This window comes from Lactuca serriola, chromosome 3 (genome assembly GCF_051521515.1).
Source record: "Lactuca serriola cultivar US96UC23 chromosome 3, Lser_US96UC23_V15, whole genome shotgun sequence".
In the NCBI taxonomy this organism is placed as follows: domain Eukaryota; kingdom Viridiplantae; phylum Streptophyta; class Magnoliopsida; order Asterales; family Asteraceae; genus Lactuca; species Lactuca serriola.
In genome coordinates, this window is record NC_136410.1 from 67,474,306 (window position 1) to 67,495,892 (window position 21,587).

The following is a 21,587-nucleotide window of genomic DNA, read 5'->3' on the forward strand; positions in this document are numbered from 1 at the left end:
ATGGTGATTAAATAATAAATATTGTTTATAATCAATAGGGTTGAGACCATAATTAATTAGTTTATTATTTTGTTTCACTTTACGTGTTTCCCTTCCTGAATAATTTAATTATTCAAAGTTCCACAGTTGCTCATACTTAAGGAAGTAAGTAGTGAAGTAATATTGTCATGAACTGGATTGCGGATTGTCTAAGGGAGTTAGACATAGCAATGGTATTGCTACAATATTCATGAGTACTTAGAAACGGAAATTTAAGTATTGGATAAAACCACGCTCAGAGAATTACTTCATGGATTATATCACGAGTAATTGTGAGACAATAATATCTTATATTCTTAAAACGGAGATATATGAGTTGAAATTTACAAGTCGCTAGTACATTGGTAATGCGTAAATGCATCAGTAACATGATGTTATAAAACATACTGTCATGTATGATTTGATGAGTAAAAGATGCAAGAATATAATTCAAAGTTTATTCATTCATTTTCCCTAACGGGAAAAGCGATATATTTGGGACCCTCGGTGATTTGATGTTGACTTATGTGCTAGGCCTATCCAAGACTAAATTGACGTGTTCAAATAGAAGTCTTATAACGTCATCACAAATCAGAAATCGAGAAACAAATTTTTAAACAATGAGATTGATTCTAATCCATGTCTCATGTCTGTATGATATCTAGAAGAATGGAGGAATATTTGATCACTTATCTTAGGATGCATAACTGACTGAATCAGAGTTTGAGAACAACTTTTGGAAGCTACAATTTGCTGATCGATTCAGAAGTTATACTGGCAATTATAGTTATAGACTTATTTTAGTGGGAGACTGTTGGATTAGGTGTTTAAACCCCTAACTGTAATTGGTATGTACTTGAACTGATAGTAGCACAGTCCTTTTGGGTTGCCCTCAAACCTAGTAAAAGACTGGAACGCTATTTAGATTAGGGGTGTTCGTTTGGATGGATCGGTAGTCCAAACTATATTCAAATCCGATCCGATCCGATCCAATTACAATTCGGTTGGATAGGTTTTTATAATTCGGTTTTCAAAAACCATAACATTTTAAAAGGACATAGAATTATAATATGATCTAATTTCACAGAAGAAGCAAAAACAAATTATTTACTTGTGATTTAAATTTATAAACAACTACTAAGAAGGCATATTATAGTTTATTAATTAATAGATAAAAAAAAACTTTTGAGAGAATGTACATATTAATGTCTTTTATTAGGTAAAACCTTTTGAACTTATTTAAAAAAAAATTATAAAATTAATAAATAATTATAGATATATTAAAAATAAATACATAACAAATTGTTATTCGGTTTTTTTAGACAATTTGGTTCTTATTTTATAAACCAAAACCAATCCGAAATCCAAAATAATAATTCGGTTTTGTTGAAAACCAATCCAAAAATCCGAATATCCGAACCAAATAGTCCAATCCAAATTGTCCAATTGGACAATTCGGTTTTATCCAAATAGTGAACAGCCCTAATTTGGAGAGAGAGACTAATTTGTTAATTTATTATTAAAAAAGTAATTAGAAATCAAAATATATGATTTGTTAATATATTATGAAAATAATATATTCATCAGAAATAGTATTATTTAATTAAGAATTAATCAGAAATTAATTAGAATTAATTTTGGGATTAATTGGATTAATTAAAACTAGAAGGACTAAAGGTGACAATGTTCAAAAGTTGAACATTAACAAATTATAGAAACTTCCTAGGAGGGGGGACAAATTCTAGATGGTCTTTAGAGGTTTTCTTGGGCAATAAGGAAGCCTAGGAGTCCTTAGGAAGCAAGAAAAGGGATAAGAGCTTATCTAAGGAAACTGCCTTATCCTAACATCCCTTAGTCACCTATATAAACCCTCTTGGGGTTATAATTTTCATTAATCTCTTTTTCTAAGAGAGAGAACCGAAAATTTCATTCTCCTCTTCTCTCCGCTTTAGCCTCCAATTTGCTAGGGTTTCGGTGTGAGCCATTAGAGGCACGACACTTGTGGTGCTTGCTTCTAAGAGTATTAAAGAAAGGATTTGACTAGTTTATTTACAATAATAAACTAAGGTATATATTTTCTTATAAACCTTTATGAATTTCGAAAATAGCTATGTAGTTCTAGGGTTCTTAATATTCAATAGTTGTTTTCATATCATAGAGAGAACATAGATCCTTAAGGTGCAGGTGAACTTAGGGTTCATGTTTTTCCGCCAAAAATATATTTTTTTAACATATAAAATCCATCATTGTAGGCCAAGATACTTGGGGCCGACCAACTTTGTGTTGAAGGTTGGGGCGGACCACCTTTATGCTAAAGGACAAAAGGGCGAACCAACTATGTGTTGTTGGTCGGGACGGAACAACTACGTGTTGTAGGTCGGGGCGGAGCAACTTTGTGCTGAAGAACTAAGGAGTGGGGAAGCTTTGTGCTGAAGGAAAAATGGGAAGAACTTACTAAGATTGTGATTACAGTTGTAGATTGTGGAATCTCAAATCATAAAGTTGTTGATGTGTGTGTACAGTCACGCCTTCGTCTTCTCACAATTTGATGAAGTACCTGAAAACATTTAATCCACAACTATAATCACAAAGCTTAGTGATTTTGTAACACCCCATTTATTAAATGAATAAAAAATAAATTATTGATTGTATAGTAGCCCTAAAATCAATAATTATATAGCAAGGTGTTGGCCTCGAGGAGCTAAATGTCACAATTTTAGAGATTGGGGGTTAAAAGTGTAAGTTCCGGATTGGTTTTGTAAGTATTTATGAAGGCATGGACTAAATGGTAACTTTTAGGACTTTATTTAAAGAGATTTTGGAGGCAAAGGGGCTGTTTGGTAAATATTATACCTAGATTGCAATGGATTTTTAATGTTGGGGTTTAAAGGGTAAATATGGGATTTAATTTGAAAAGATATTTCTGGAGAGGGACCATTTCTGACATTATGGAAATGACTTTTGTAAGGAATCCTAACCCTAATAGAAGCAATCAGCCGCCACCTTCCCTCCTCCTTCGGCTGCCACTCTCATCTCTTCAGTTTCCGGCGCCGCACCACCCCTTATTCCATCGTTCATTCACCACCGCAGCCCGTGTCATCTTGCTGCTTTCGCTACTGTCATTCTGACGAGAAGAGAAGCCGGGAATCGGAGCACCACCGTCCTACTGTTACATTGTCGTTGCTACTTCGCCACCCAAACTCCACAGCCGCAGCCTGTGACATTGTGCGCGGCCGAGGGAGAATCGTCGAAGACCAGAGATGGAGTCTTAGGCCGCTGCCGTCGTCAAAGTCGTTGATGTTGCCGCCAATTATGTTAATGCCTCCGCTACCCACCACAGGTGGGTGTTGGGTTCGTTTTTCGAGCAAGGGTTGTTGGTGTGTGTGGCTGCTTGACTGAGAATCAAAAGAAATCACCACCACCACTGCGAGGTGGTGGCTGCCGTCCCAAAACTGTTTTTATCGCTACCGTGAGCTACCAGGTGGGTGGCTGGGGTGCATCTCAAAAATTAGAAGCATGTATGTGTGTGTTTAATTCAATGGAGAGGTGTGTGGGTGTTTATTTTGCTAGAAAAGCCACCACCACCATGAGGTGGTGGTTGCCACCATATGTCATTGTCGGCCACCTGGTTGTGTGTGCTTATTTTAGTAAGTGTGTGTGTGTGTGTGTGGATTTGGTATTTTGCATTGTAACCTTGTAACTGGTGGCTAGAATAATAAAAAGAAACTCAAACCACCACCATGAGGTGGTGGTTGCAGCCACCAGCCGCCGTGTTGGGTGGCGGTGTGCATGTTGTGTTTTGATTCGTTGGGATGTTTAGACAAATGGACTAAAATCCCAATGGGCCTAGTAAACCCTAATTGATCTAAGGACTTGGTATTGGGCCTATTGGGTTGGAAACCCTAATTAGGGTTTAGAAAACCCTAATTTTGGATATATAGGCCTTGGACTTATCAGGACCCACATTTGGGCCATTGGAATGAAATTGTCTATTACACCCAATCACACCATATGACTTATCTAGTAGAGTGATGGACTTAATGGATTAAGTCCTTCATGGGTTAAATAAGAAACACTTAACCCTAATCGTCATTTTATGTGAAACCCTAATTTCACTTGGGCTTTGAGTTGGGCCTTTCTATTGGGCTTTGATGATCGGGATATGGATGGGCCATCCAAGAATAATCATATGGACTAAAATATGTTGATGGGCTTTAGGGTAAGGCCCATATGAGGGTTTTGGCCCAATTTGCAAAATTAGGCCATAGTTTGGGCCTTTATGATTATGAGATATTAGGCCATTAGAAATGCCAAATGTTTGGACTGGACTAAATGGTTGGGCCTTTGAATAAGACCATGTAAAGGCTTGGGCCCAATTTGGAAAATTGGGCCATATGTTGGGTTTGATTCCTAGTTTGACTTTTGGGCCTTTGGATTGGGCCTTGGGCTTGAGTAAAGCTAAGTTAGGGGTAAAGTAGTATTTACCCCAAGTATGTGCTTATGGTTGTGTGTTGGAACCCAGTTATTAATTGGGTGTCATTTTGATGTTGACAGATCGGGATTTGTCATCCAGTAGCTAGAGTTTTCGTCTGCGGGACTTTAGTAGTGCGAGGTGAGTTACCTTCCAGTAGAAGTGAGTCTAAGGCCACAATGTCGGCCCACTAGTAAGGTTGTTTGTTAGATAATTGTCTTTGTGATAATTGTCTGGTTAGCCACTATCTGATATGTTTTATGTTCTAGCATGATATGAAGTTATGTGATAGTGGTAGTAGGAGGAATAGTCCCCGGTTACCGGTCGATAGGGCCAAAGGGGTAGTCTAGTACCCAGCTATGCTAGACAGTATGTTTATGTTATGATATGTTAGTATGTTGTAGTGGTAGGGTAGGGGTGAAATAGTCCCTGTAACCGGTTGAGATATACCAGAGGGTAGGTCGGGCACGCAGATATGCCCGACAGTATGTGATTTGTATGGTATGTGGTATGATGGGGGAACTCACTAAGCTTCGTGCTTACGGTTTTCAGTTTTGGTTTCAGGTACTTCGTTTTCAAAGGAAAGGAGCAGGCTTGATCACAACGCATCACACTATATTTTCCGCACATGAGATCTTTGGGAATACACTCTGATATGGTTTTATGATAATATGTTTGATTTATCGACACTTTGGTTTTGACATGGAATGTTATTATGGATGTTTTCTTACACTGTTGGTTTCATAATAACTTAATTAAAATGAAATTTTTGGCCATGAATTTTGGGATGTTACAGAGTTCCCCTAAATACCATATACAACAATATGCATACCAAAGGACAAAGGACATAGGTATGCATATTGTTGTATATGGTGTTTTGGGAAACTCACTAAGCTTTGTGATTATAGTTATGGGTTGAATGTTTTAAGGTATTTCATCATATCGTGGGAAGACGAAGGCATGACTGTACACACACATCAGCAGTTTTTTGATTTGAGATTCCATAATCAACAACTGTAATCACGAATCTTAGTGAGTTCCAATCCTTTAGCCTTCAGAACATACAACAACTGGTGAAGTACCTGGAAACATTTAATCTACAACCGAATGCCAAAGGCCATGTTTGTATGAATTGTATGTATATTGTTATATATGGTATTTTGGGGAACTCACTAAGCTTTGTGATTACAGTGGTGGATTAAATGTTTTTAGGTACTTCATCAGATCATGGGAAGACGAAGGCGTAATTGTACACACACATTAGCAGTTTTATTATTTGAGATTCCCCAATTTTTTTTTATAACTATGATTTTGGATTATTGTTTATGAACAAATGGTTTTTCCATGAAAATATTTTTATGAAAATGGATGTTTATTCTATTTAAAAATGAAAATTTTATTCTGAAAATTGAGACGTTACAAGTTTGTATCACAACCCTGGTTTGAGGGATTTTGATGAACACTCGTATGATTCCAAATTCACACTAAGGATCTAAGAATTTTTACAAACATGTCTTTAAAGAATGAATTTAAAAAGGAGAAAATAAGATGCGATGTGTACAGTATTCAAAGCTCGAACAGGAAAGTCATCTCCCAAAATATACATACTTGTTATATATTTTTTGATATGTGAATTGTTAGAATGTATACTAGTAAGTAGGCTAACGATCTTTTAGGAATTGCATGCTAGTATTGTCTGATATTTAAGATGTCTTGTATCCCAGGAGTTGCCTATTAGATTGACAGCTTTTTTTCACGAGACTAATTAATTAACGGTGATCTCATAAAATAGGCAGCGTGTAGTCCAAAGGTCTTTGATATAAAATAAAAATTATGGAGTCCATCAACACATTAGTGGTATATGCATTGAAGATGCTAGTGATGATACTTATTGAGTTCTTTCGGAAGACAGTGCAACAACAGTTTTTTTTAACGTTACAATTGCAAAAGTATAATTTACATTACTTTGGTATAAATTGCAGCAAACTTAATTGTGCCATTTGTTCCATTTTTTTCATTGCAAATAAAATAAATGATTACTCCATGGGTTGAAAGGAAGTATGATAAACGAAAAAAAAAACAATTGGACTGTCAATCGGACTACAAATACCAAATATGAGGTTCAAGACTTTGGTACCAATACTATCATTGATTTTTGCAAAAAGACATGTTCTGAGATGGATATCAAACCCCTACAAGTTATATCATTATCGATCTAAATAAAAGAATAGCATGGAACCTCTTATAACGTATTATGATTAGAAGAACCTAATGGTTTGATGATCATAAAAGCTCTAATCATGGACAAACGTCAACCTAGTAGACCTAAAGGTACTTACCTTATTATGTCACAAAGTGGGTACCTAATTATAAAAGAATGTTCATGTTTCCATAAACAGTTCATATTAGAAATAAATTCACATTTGTGATGAAAAATGAGAAAAATATCAACATGGATGGGAAAATTAAGTAAGACATGGAAATCAAGTAAGAGAGGGGCTTCAAGTAGTGTAAAGCCAAATTCCTTATCCTATGTTTTATTTGAACAATATGTAATCGTACCATGAAAAACACTCAATAATATTCTTAATGCTATATAATCAAGGTTGCAAAAATCGCTCGACGTTAGCTAGTCGGTGGACTGGGGTCAAGGGATTAATCGGCTAGGCGGAGATTAATTGGGGGATTAATCGGGTACCATTAATTTCTAATTTGTTGTATTTTTTTAAAAGAAATATGACTAATATCATATCAAAGTTCGTAAATATCACTAATATGATAACAAAATAGGTTAATATGATTAATACAACACTAATCATGCCTCAAATAGTTTCCATTGAGATAAAATTTCTTCAAAATGTTAAAATTTCATTGTTTTATAATGTTTCACTCATTATGTATGCAATGATTAATCGCTAGGCGCCCTCTAATCGGTCGAGTAGTGCCTAGGGATTAATCGGAGATTAATCGGGACCTAGTCGGGATTTTTACAACAGTGTATATAATTAGATGCACATTTTGCAATATAAGAAACTTTTATTCTTTATTCATTCAACTAAAACACATAGTTAAGTATAATATAAAATTAAATAATACCTAAATACTCAACATGATGGAACTTAATGTTATTACAATCGATCTACATGTGTTTGATCCATATAATACGCTTTGCATGACATCTAATCCCATCTAATTTATGAATACAGGGTTTCTTACAATGCAAAATAAACAATGTTTTTTCCAAAAGTGAAAGGAAAGTAACAATAAATCTCAAAAGCAAAGTTTAAGTTTAGAAATTACAAAAAATATCTTCTAAATTTCCCAAGATCACTTATCTTTGGTATTCCACTAGAAATCATATGAGTACACATTGAAATACAAGTGTAAGAATTAGAATTCCTACTAAGTTTTTTTAATGACAAATATAATCTACTCCTAAACTACTTCTTAATTCCACATATGTCCACCATGGGACTTGAACTCACAACCTCAAGGAGGGAGGACAACACCTAATATCGCTAGCATATAAGCCCTTTGGTAGAAATCCTACTAAGAATACCTAATGATGGCTCTTAAAAAGTATTGAATGATGAAGATCATCTTAAATCAAAGTAAAATCCCCCAAAATTGTTCAAAATGTCTGAAATTTCTAGTAATTCAATAATCTAAAGTCTATTGTATATTATATGCATATTCTAAACTCAAATAAACTAATAGATTTAACATTGCTAAACACATAGTTTAGTAAAGTCAACAATATCAAAAATATAGTTAGATCCATAAGGAGAATAGTTCGAAAAAACCAAATAAGTAATGCATATGCTTTTATTCCTAACCCCAAAGTCAATATCGATGTCCATGCCCATAATGATGGTTATAATAAACTCATGCACAATATACCTACCTACGTAATACATTGAAAGTTTCTCCAAACTAAAGTAACTTGTAAACCATTCCATAAGCACCACATAAGTGGTAACTAGCATCTATTATGCATAGTGATGATTATCCAAAAATCTAATCACTTCCAAAAAGTCAAAGCATGTATGAATATCATGAATGACTCCTAAAGTCTTTCATCCTATATGAATATACATGTAGGATGCTTAAAACATTTCTAATTCAATCCAAAAGTTTGCAAGTAAGTTAATCCTTTCCAAAAGTAGATTACATTAATGCATAAGTTACTTATAGTAATAATACTACACATAATAAAAATATCATATGAAATCATTCTAAAACTTTAACATTAAAGTAACTTTAGAGGCATGTACTCCCAATAAAATTGACCTTAGATTGTAGTGGTTACTACTTTCTAATTTTTGGTGTTTGGATGTCAGAAGTCAGCTTATAAAAGATGTTTATACTTATCACTTAAGGGTTAAATTAAGATCTTAACTGATTCAACACACAGTAAGCCCATTTTAAATCCGAAATAAGCTGGTTATCTCATTTAAGTAGTAATGGAATTAGTTTGAGGTTAAACGGATCAACCAAGCAAAAATTACAACATTTTCAAAGCTTCCTCAAAAACTAGTACACGAACCATGTAATTTTTTCTTGGGAATCACATAGGCCATGTTATGCCCATACATGTTTATTTCATGATTTTTTTTCAATTTAAAGTATTTTACTTTGATGCGCTTGATCCTTAACCTTCCAAAAACACTTCAAATGACCCACATTGATGTATTAAGACTTCATAACTTGTTTTACCACACTAGTAAATACTAATTCATTTGTAGTTGAATGATTTACAACAATTAATGCATCAAAATTTTGATAAATTGGCAGAAGCATCAAACCTTCAACTTAATCCATAAGCTTCATTTCAACTTAATCCATAAGCTTCATTTGAACTAACTGATTCATCCATGTTGTTTCTTAACGACCTTTATTGAATCAAATGGTATCCTAAGCATTTTCTTAACCTTTTCAAAACATAATTACACAAGGATTTATGATACTACTATGATTATTTAATGATTTGAATAACAAAAGTTTATTAATTTCCATAGATATCATATATACTTCAAAAATCTCACAAAACCTTTAATAAGACAATCCATCTCATATTGAACTATTCAATCAAGTTTTTTTTATATTACAATGTTTTTTCATATATCAAAAGATAAATTGTGTCATGAGAAGAGATTGAAAATTTCATTGAAGCCTTAGCTCAAAGAGGAAATGACTAAACTAGCCATTTTCCCATCTCATATTGAACTATTCAATCAGGTTTTTTTATATTACAATGTTTTTTCATATATCAAAAGATAAATTGTGTCATGAGAAGAGATTGAAAATTTCATTGAAGCCTTAGCTCAAAGAGGAAATGACTAAACTAGCCATTTTCCATAGTTACCTGTCCAAAAATAACCAAAAAAATAAATTAGCCAAAAATAGCCCCCGAAAGAGCAGTTCGGCTAGAGTTGACTACGGTCAACAATCATTGACTACGGTTAAAGGGGGAAATCTACGGTTTTAGGGCAATGAGCAACTGTTTTGCAAAATCGTCTATTGTTTCGGGTTATCTATAATTTTTTTTATTTCGAAAATATAAAACTGTAGGTTATTTTATAACCTATGGTTCACTCTCGACGAACTACGGTTTCCCAGACCATAGTCTATAGTTATGGACTTATGGGTAAGAAGTCTACGGTTTTAAATTTTAGTTTTTTTTAATAACGGAGAATAGTTTTTTGAGAATTATTTTGATAAAAAATATTGTTTGTAAAACGTAGAGTAGTTTTTTGAAAGTTATTTTGTTAAAATTATTTTTTGTAAAACTACTCTCCATTTATTTAAAAAAATATATTAAAATCGTAGACTTTTTACCCATACCCGTAGACTACGATTTGGGAAATCATAGTTCGTCGAGAGGAAACCATAGGTTATAAAATAACTTATGGTTTTAGATTTTCGAAATGAAAAAAATAAAATTTATAGTTAATCCAAAACAGTATACGATTTTGCGAAATAGTAGCCCACTCTAATTACCTACGATTTCGTAGGCTATTTTTGGACAATTATTAATTTTTGGATAGGTAATTAGGGAAAATGACTATATTAGTAATACTCTCTAGCTCAAATTGACATCTCTAAATATATCAATATGTATGGGTATCAACCATTAATGGATTCCATAGTTGAAAAATATTTTAGAAGACATAAAACAATGTCAAAAATAAATTATGTTTTAAATTTTTCAAAAATTGTAATCCACCATTGTTAGGGCACTGGGGATTCAAAATAAAAGTCAAATTCCAAATCAAGCAACATAATTGTTGACTAAAGATGTATTAGTGTTCTATTGATCAAATAGACTAGAAATCTTATCTAACATACCAAACATTAGCAAAACTATGATTTTAAAAAAACTATATTCAAATCGAATTCATGAGTAGAATTACATACCTTGTGTTTGATTCGAAACAAGCTAATCAAACCCTTGTAGTCTCTTTGAAAAGGTAGCACCGAAAGGATGGTAGCCTATAATGCTTCACACCTAAAACTCAAGAAATCCTAAGATTGAAGGAGAGAGGGGAGAGAAGGAGATTTTATAGAATTCTCCTTATGGAACAGGTTAGGCAAAAAATACAAGGGTTAAACCCCCTTATATAGGTGTCTGATAATCAAAGAAGTCCTAAATTTAAACTTAAAATAATAATATTTCAAATCAATAATTATCTAGTTACCTTTTATTAGTTGAGGCTTCCAAAAGCTTTATCCCATGACCTTAAAACCATCCATAGCACAATAGGTTTCTAGATCCTTTTTTTTTCAATTATCGAATAATTACAACTCAACCCTTGAACCTATAACTAATTCTAACCTAGAATTAATTCTAAATCAACTCTTATTAATTCCAAATTAATTATTCTTAATTCTTAATTAATTACTACTATTTCTAATTAATATATTATTCATATAATATATTAACAAATGATTTATCTCTCTCTTTTGATCAATCCAAATCATTTCCTAATTATGAGGGAAACCCAAAAAGGACTTTACTTTTATTCATCAACATTATACCAATTTAGTTATGATCTTAGACATCTTAATTCAATAGTCTCCCACTTGGATAAGTCGCTAACTACATTTGCAAGTATAACTCTGAATAATGATTAAAGAGTGTTTTCCAAAGACACTTTGAAAATCTTATTAGACGTTGGTCATAAGATAAGTGATCAGGTATACCTTTTTTTCTTATGGATATTGTATGGACACAAGAGATGGATTAGAATCAATCTCATTGTCCAAGATTATGTTTCCCAATTTTCTGATTTGTGATGACGTTATTAGACTACTAATTAAACACATTAATTTAGTCCCGGTTGGGCCCAACACTGTAATGCCAACGTCAAATCACCGAGGGGCCCAAAGATATTGCTTTTCCTATTAAGGAAAAAGGAACGAATAAACTTTTGACTATATAATCGTACATTTTAGTCACCAAATCATGCATAAATTACACTTTATAACACCCAGTTGCGAGATACATTGGAGTAAACCAATGTCCAACTGATTTTCAAAATGTGACTTATATATCTCTGTCTTAAGAATATAAGATATTAGCATCTTAGAATTACTTGTGATTAAATCCATGGAGTAACCTCTAAGAGCGGGTTTAACCAATACTCAAAATCCCCATTTTCTAAGTACTCATGAATATCACATCAGTCCATATGCAATGTCCAATCCCTATGGAGAATCTACGATTAATTCATGACATTCTTAAATCAATACTTACTCCCAAAGTATGATTGACTATGGCATTTCGAATAAGTTAATATTCTGGAAGTAAAACATGCAAAGTGAAACACAAGAATAAATTACTTGAAAAATGGTATCGCACACTTTGAACATAAATAAATCTCTATTTAATTAATCATCATTCAGTTATAATTTATTATTGTTACATTGTTTCAAAACTATCAACTAACCACCAAAATATAAAATCTAATATCATCTCTTAGCCCTATGCTTCTAGTATGCTTGAAGTGTTGGATCTTGCTTAATTTATTTGTAATAGGATCAGCGGGATTATCCATTGATGATACCCATCTTACCACGAGTGTACCTTCTTCTACTTTATGTCTGATATAGTGGTACTACCTTTTGATGTGCATGGATCTACCATGATCCTTTGGTTCTTTAGTTAAAGCCATTACACCCTCATTGTCACATAATATATCCATTGGCTCTTGGATTGGTGGAACAACTCCAAGATCTCCAATAAATTTCTTCAACCACATTGCTTCCATTTCTTCCTCGCTTGTTGCGATGTACTCTTATTCACAAGTAGAATCAGCCACTGTCTGCTACTTGGAGCGCTTCCAAGTCACCACTTCACCATTGAATAGAAATACCTAACCATATTTCGAATAACTATTATCTCGGTCTGTTTGAAAATTGGCATCACTGTAGCCATTCACTTTAAGTTCATATTTTCCACCAAAAACTATGATTGTATCTTTCTTTTTCCACAAATAATTAAGAATGTTGTTCACTGCAGTCCAATGTGCTAAACTAGAATTACCTTAATATATAATAATAATGCTCAAAGCATAAGACACATCAAGTTAAGTACATGTCATATCATACATGATCGATCCTATAGCAGAAGAATATGGGACTCGAATGATCGTATCTATCTCCTTATCATTACTGGGACATTGAGCCTTGCTCAATTTAACAGTATGTTGCATGCATAAGTCCCATTTCTTGGAATTCTCTATACTAAATTGTTTCAATATTTTATCCAAGTGTGTAATATGGATAAGTCCTAACAAATGTTTCTGCTTGTTTCTATAAATCCTTATTCCAAGAATATAAGTAGTCTCTCCCAGATCCTTCATAGTGAAACATTTCCCATGCAATGTTGGAACATTGTTTCCTATAAGGAGTATGTCGTCCATATACAAGACTAGGAAGGTCACTACACTCCCACTAGCTTTGACATATATGCAACACTCATCTTCATTTCTAGAAAATCCAAACTCTTTGACCTTTTCATGAAACGAAAGATTCAAGCTACAAGATGCATGTTTCAGTCTAAAGATGGACATCTAGAAAATCCAAACTCTTTGACCTTTTTACAGGTTGTTCCGAGTTGATAGATATTTGGGGCATGATCGCTATTTGGTGAGGCTTATCTCTTCCGGGTCAACTTTCGGTGCAATCTTTAGTAAATTGGTCATATGATGTTACTTTGCGGAGGGGTTAACGGAAGGTTTTTGAAGTGGTCATTATCACTTCTTTTTTGTGCATATGAAATTTTCGCAATATAGCTATTTTTGGAACTGTTCTCACAAAGAAGTCTTTACTTTTTGATGAAGTTGTTGAGAAGTCTTTATAGTAGGTTTCTAATAGATGTAGTAAAGTTAAGTTATGTTGTACTGAGTGGCTTCATAACCCCTCTTTAGCTACTATTATGATGCAATTGTTTTTCTCTCTAGCTTCTTGCTGGTTTTTAATATAAATTCTAGCCATTCCAATATATATATATATATATATATATATATATATATATATATATATAATGCTACATAATACTAATATTTTTATATATGTAATGTATTAAATACATTGAATGTGATAATACATTAAATGAATCTACCATAATAAATGAAGATTATATTCTCATTGAATTTGTCATATGTAATTTTGTGGGTTTTTTTAATAAATTTAAATGCAAATGTTATTTTGTGTTTTTTCTTAAATTAAATTAATAGGCAACATAATACTAGTATTTATATATGTAATGTATTAAGTACATTGAATATGATAATAAATCCAAAAAATCTTAGAAAAAATAAGATGAAAAACATTCCTATAATAATTATTATTGTATTCTCAATAGTATATATATATATATATATATATATATATATATATATATATTCTAATGTTACATTTTAAAAAACTAATTATTGGATAAATATAAAAAACACATATTTTGATGTATTTTTTGGTATAATTCATATTTACACGATCATTATTTTAAGTTTTATATTTTAGAAAAAATTATTAAGTTTGAATACACCACAAATATTAACTAAAAGAATATACTCTAATAAATATTTTTTTCCATATGTTATACACTCATTCATTTATTCACATGTTATTTTGTGATTATCTTAAATTAATTTTTTTCATGTCATTTTATGATTTTTTTTCTCCATTTTACACAATTTCATATAGTTTCTAAATGTAATAATTGTAATAAATAGATATCCATATTAATAATACATAATTTCCTTCTAAATTTAAAATTTCTAAATTGAAGCAGATAGATGGTTTCACTTTGAAAAATACAAAGTCGTTTCTTTGGCACTACAATAAATTAAAAGATCTCATGATTTAAAAATTATCTATCAATTCTTTAGAGTTACCATAATCAATAATATATAATTTCCTTTTAAATTTAAAATTCCTAAATTAAAGCAGATACATGGTTTCGCTTTGAAAAGTACAAAGTCGTTTCTTTAGCACAACAATAAGTTAAAAGTCTCATTATTTAAAAATTATTCATCAATTCTTTAGAGTTACCATATTTACTAATTATATGTAATTTCAACAAACAAATAAAAAGTCCAAAATTAGGAGTGCATTATTGTAGGATATATCACACATGTACTTTTATGTTTGTAGATCTTTTACCAAATAAGGCATAATTAATATTGCTACATCATTTATATTAATTTTCAGCCAAGAATGAATTTAGGGGTCGTTTGACTGTCTATTCAAATGAAAATGATCATATCAACAAGTTTGTGAATATTTTTAATCTTAACATTTTGTCTTACTTCTTAATGATTATGTAATGGTTCCAAACATCCCAAAATATTATAATTTGATTCATATTAATCAATATGGATCATTAAAATTTTATTTTAACAATTACAATCAATTTCATTTATAAGATAAAAAGCTGAATATTTATGTGAATTTGATAATGCAAATAGATCATTTCATAGTTGATTTAAATACGTAAGCATAGTTTTCACCATACAAAGATGATATGATAAGTGAAATGACCACTTGTAATTTCATGATTAATAAAATGATTTAGTTTAAGTTATATAACAAACTGTTGGGTCAAAATATGGTTTATACTATACTTTTCTAGGCAATTGTATTTTTCTGTAATATTTGTGAATTTATGGTCTAGTTTACGGCTGAGTTTACGGCAGTAAACACCTTACGGCCGTAAAATCATTTATGGCCCATGTGTTATCCGGCCCATATTCCAAGTATAAATAGAGGTGTTAGGGTGAGGAGTAGAGATTGATGAACCCCAAGGAGTTTACGGTCAGAGAGAAAGGAGCGTTTGTGTGTGTGAATCTTGTGTAAGGAATTTAATTCATATTATCAATACATTGAGATTCGTCATCTTCTTCTTCTCATTCTCTTCTATTTTATCTGACATAATTTGTTTGATTGGGATTTCGCACCATCAAACGGATCTGACTGATACACAGGCAGATTAGGGACTTACAATTGGTATCAGATTCTGGTTGTATCAGTCAAAAAGATTTATTGTTTCATCCAAAAATCGATAATTGGTGTTTCCGGAGCTTACGGCCGTAAACACCGAGTTCTTGGGCCGTAAACCTATTTTGGAGTATTATTTGATCTTATTTTCGAAATATTTTTGCGTTTTTGGATAGATCTCGCAAAAATAAAGGGGGTTTGTTCTTCGTGTTTTTCATAAAAAAGGGTTTTTGATCGAGTTTTGGAGCTTCAAAGTCGAAAAATCACTGTTTTTCACGTAATCTTGAAGGGTTTTCGGCCGGAGCTTACTGCCGGAAACAGTTCACGGCCGGAGTTTACGGCCGGAAACTGTTCACGGCCGGCGGCGGAGTTCGTGTTGGCGGCTAGGGTTTCCGAGCTTGCGGCTCGGTTGGAAGTATACGGCTCGGATTTCGGCTCGGCTTGGATCGCGGCTTGAAGAATCGGCTCAGCTCGGCAACTTAATTGGACTACAGGCGCGCTTTATTAAAAAAGGGAGGACGCGAAGTTTGGGGTTGCAGGGATCGAACCTGCGACCTCTAGGTCATTGACACAGCGCGCTTAGCCAACTGGACCAGCTGTTTCAATCCTCCGATATTTTAAACTTAAACACTTCCAGCCGCACCCTAATTTCGAAATTTGACACTTTTAACCCCAAAAATCAATTTGTTTCCTTTTTAAATATCTTTTTCAACCAAAAATTTTAATTTTTAATTTTTGACTTTAATTTTTGACTTTTTATTTAAAATTTTGACTTTGACTTTAAAGTTTGACCTTTGACTTTGAACTTTGACTTTCTCGTTTGACTTTTAAATTTTCAAATTTAGCTTTTTGGTTTGACTTTTCAAGTTTGATTTATGAGTTTGATTTTTTTTAAATTTGACTTTTAAGGTTGACTTTTGAGGTTTATAGTCAAGGGGCATTTTTAAATTTAAAGTTTGACGTCTAGTTGTGCTTTACGAGGGAATTAAAAACATGAAAGAGAATCGCCAGGAGATTTTAAGACAAAATTTCAACATGTTCGATTATATCCCTGGAGAAACCCTCGAAGCTCAGTTGCAGCGATTTACCACACTCACTACTGAGATGAATATAGTCGGGATCTTCTTGACTAAGTCCGAGATTAACAAAAAGCTGCTAAATTCACTTCCGAAATCGTGGGATATGAACGTGGCTATCATCAAGAAGACAAAAAGATCTCAATCATCTTAGTCTTGCTGATGTAATTCACAAACTTGATGCTTTGAAGTGTAGAGAAACAATGAGTTCTGAAAACATTCCGGTCACTGAAGTTACATGTTCTCCAGCTTGTGAAGCCACGATTAACTTTCTTCGGGAACAAATTGATGTATTTAAAAGATAAGTTGAGGACCTGAGATATGAAGGATATCAACTCAGGAAAGGACAGAAACTCCTAAAGGCTGAGTTAGAAGCAAAAACCAAGGACTTTAGGAAACTTCAGGAAGAGTATAACAACAAGTGTGAAAATTATGATTATGTTAAGAAACAACTTGTTGCTGTAACTGAAGAACTTGACGCTTTAAAAATAAAGTGTGGAAAAACTGATGTCAGTTTCAAAAATTATACTGCGTCAAGTCAGACAGTCGAGTCCTTATATGAGACCCAGCTAAAATTCAAAGAAAATCAAAGCAAGGGTCTAGGGTATGATAGTGTACCTCCTCTTTACAATCATAACTACACATCCATCCCTATGAAACAAGAAGAAATTGACAGGGAGGCACATCTTCAATATGGAAACCGAGCTGGATTTGTGTCAGGAGGAGTTATTAATATTGAAGATACTGATGTTTCTGTTACATGTGCAGGTAAAGTAGCAGAAGATGAGAACAAGGAGAGTTCTTCTGAACAAACAAACGACCCCTTGAACTCTGAATCTGTTGCTTCTAATCAACCTGCCGTTGGTAAATACAGGCCACCATTTCAAGCTAAACAGAGTGCCTGTTGCAAGTGTGCATGTGGGAACAACAAGAGACAAGGCAAGGATACGCCACCAGGGGCAGGAATAAATAATTTCCCAGTGAAGAAAAGGACTTATTTTCACTGTGGAACACCTGGACACATTGCCAGAAACTGTCCTAATCACGCATACGTTCCCTACTATGCTCAAGGGTGGCAGAACGCGCCAAGAGGGAGATACTCCAAAAGAAACCCCTCAGGGTCACATTCAGACAATGCTGATTGGAACGTACAGAAGGCCAAGAATCAATCTTCCAAGGCCAAGAATCAAAATCCCAAGGGCAGGAAGGGAATGCCGACCAAGAAGTCCAATCCAAGAGATGCCCCAACAAAACCAAGACCGGCTAGGTCAAAGTCATCTCGGCAATCGGCTTCAAGTTCCAAAGCAAGTACTGAGCCACCCATCGAATCGAACAAGAAATGGGTTAAACCAAACTACAAATGGGTTCTGAAGGCTCAATCTCCCAAATCAACTAACGGTTCTAATATTTCTATGTCTTCTGTTTGTGATAAACAGGACATGTCATGGGAGAGAGTATCATGCGTTGATGACAAAGGTCGACCCAGTTTCAAAATGGACTGGGTTCCAAAGACCAACTGATCCCGCTCTGTATCGGAGCAGCTATATAGGCATATCATCAGACTTCGGTTTGTTGGTAGTGGCTGTTCCACGCACATGATAGGAGGCATCTCTCAACTGTACAACACTCAGAACATTTTTTGGGAGTATGTGTCCTTTGCGGGAAAGGAAGAAAGGAAGAGATCACAAACGGGGTTAGTGCTTAATGACATGAAGAATTTTTGGATCTGTTCTGAGATTACGCGTGTTGTTCTCAGACCTTCTGGATGCAAATTCAATCGGTGACTTACAGTTTGAGTTTTCTTCTCTATACTCCTGATTTTATCTTAAGCTGATTCGCTTTAAAGACAAAATTTTCTTTTAGGATAGTTTAAATTTGCGCATTTACTTTCGTTTCTCTCCTATGCACAAATTTAGGGGGAGAAATAAAAAAAAACAAAAATTAGAAAATTTTCAAAAACCCAAAAACATTATAAAATCAAAAAATCAAAAAAAATGTTGGTTATGAAATGTGCTTGAGGGAGATGTTCTGGGAAGTGATATTATCAAGTGATAACAGGCAACCTAAGTCTGCGTAACGTACCCAAAGTTGAAGGGTCTATGCTCTGGTTTGATGCGTCGGTAGGCACGAAATTTTTTAAATGGACTTGACTAGGGAGATTTGAACTTAGGAAATTTATAGACTTGACAAATCTTGACCTAGTTAGATACGTTCAGTCTGACAATACGACGCTCGGATAGGTTGAGCAGGGAGATATATATATATGGGAATCTACTCGTCATATTAAATGAACCCGTACTTGGAACCGTGGTTTAACTTTTCCTCGATGTGCGGATTTTGTCCTTAATTCCGGTTGGATGGGGCGACTGGTAAATTCCGATAAATTAGGTCTGTAGAATATCATTTTCTTTATTTTCGTCTGCTAGTCATATGTTGTCTCCTTTGCGTGACTTATAATCCGACCTGGTACACAACATATGCAACTCTATTTTTCTGCAGGCTATATATATGTGAAATACTTCTTATCTGTTAGCCATATGTTGTCTCCTTTGCGCGACTTCTAATTCGACCTGGTACACAACATATGCAACCTTCTTCTTCTCAACCCATCTGAAGTAGTTAGCAATAGAATTCTGAATCTCTCCTCTCTCTGAATGGTTGTCTGCTCACACGGTGTAAGGAGTACTCTGGAAGTTCTTGATGGCTGGGGCATATCAGGAAGCGAGAAACACATTCCAATACAATTAAAATTGAACACTCAAAGATTGTCTATAGATCTCGCTACTCAATTTAGGTGGACAACAATATCTCTGGTCGTCGTCAGATGAATGGACCTTAAGATATAGTATCTAAGAAATTAGGATCAGATATAAATTTTAGGTTTTTAAGTTTATCATGTCTTGTAACAAATAGTATGTCCTAAATCTGTCACAAATTTTTCGTGTTTAAGTGGACCACAATACCGACGATCGACCAGACAAAGACGTGAAGATAGAAGGTACCGACAAGTGGATTAAGGTTGTCTAAAAACTTTGATCCCAAATCTCTCTTAAAGTTGGATATCATTTTTATTTTTGTTAAATTTGTCATAGTTTCTTCTAATTTAAATATTAAGGGAGAATTAAAAATTAAAAATAGTGAAAAAAAATAAAAAAATAAAAAAAATTCAAAAATAAAAAAAAATCAGAAAAATTACAAATCCAAAAATAGTGTTATTTCTATTTTATTTCTTGTTCAGAAAAATCAAAAATCCAAAAATATTTTTGTTTCTGTTTTAATTTGTGTGCTAAGTTTTCTTTTAGTTTTGTTCTGTCTTAAAAAGTGATTTCAGGTATAGATAAGACTCATGGAGTTTGTGTTGAAGATTTCTGAGCCAAGGCTTCGTCCGTGAGCATCGAAGAATTCACATTCGAAGGAGCAAGAAATGAAGATTATTCTTTCGACATTCAATCCTTCAACCCCAGAAGCAAGGTGAAGCTGCAATTGAAGATTATGTGACGTATTGCATTGAAGCCTCCTCAATCAGTCTGCTGCTATCTTTGTACCTGCTGAAGTGATCCAGAAGATTTTGTTCTCTCTGATGTTCTCTCTGAAGATTCTCAAGCTGAAAGCGTTATCTTTCAAGAATCAGTACGTCAAGCCTCCTCACCCAATGTGCGATCAATGCCAAATTCTGAAGAAATGCCCAACTGCTCAAGATGAAGTCAATTATTGAATATTCATATGTTCATCCTGATGTTGTGAAGAAATCGAAGGTTAAAGCTGAAGCCAAGCTTCCATTGAAGATTGACAAGAAGAGCCAGCTACTTTTTAGGGGGAGCTTGTTGGGTCGATTAAGAAAAGAAAGCTATAAACCAAGGGGGAGATTGTTGGGTCAAAATATGGTTTATACTTTACTTTTCTAGGCAGTTGTATTTTTCTGTAATATTTGTGAATTTATGGTCTAGTTTACGGCTGAGTTTACGGCCGTAAACACCTTACGGCCGTAAACTCATTTACGGCACATGTGTTATCCGGCCCATATTCCAAGTATAAATAGAGGTGTTAGGGTGAGGAGTAGAGATTGATGAACCCTAAGGAGTTTACGGCCAGAGAGAAATGAACATTTGTGTGTGTGAATCTTGTGTAAGGAATTTAATTCATATTATCAATACATTGAAATTCATCATCTTCTTCTTCTCCTTCTCTTCTATTTTATCTGACATCATCCGTTTGATTGGGATTCCGCACCATCAAACGGATCTGACTGATACACATGCAGATTAGGGACTTACACAAACTATGGTTGATGCTTCAACGATTTGTTTTTATTACAATTATTTATTAATTTCGTATTTCATGATTACAGTGTGATTTGGTTGCCAATGTGGGAATAACTCAATTAATAGAGGTTTTGAATCTAAGATGAGAGGTCTTGAGATTTAATTTGGGCGTTGACGAATTCTAATAACTTTATGATACTAACTTCTAACCAATAACCAATAACCACTCATCAAAAAATGGAGTGGTCTGATTGAAGT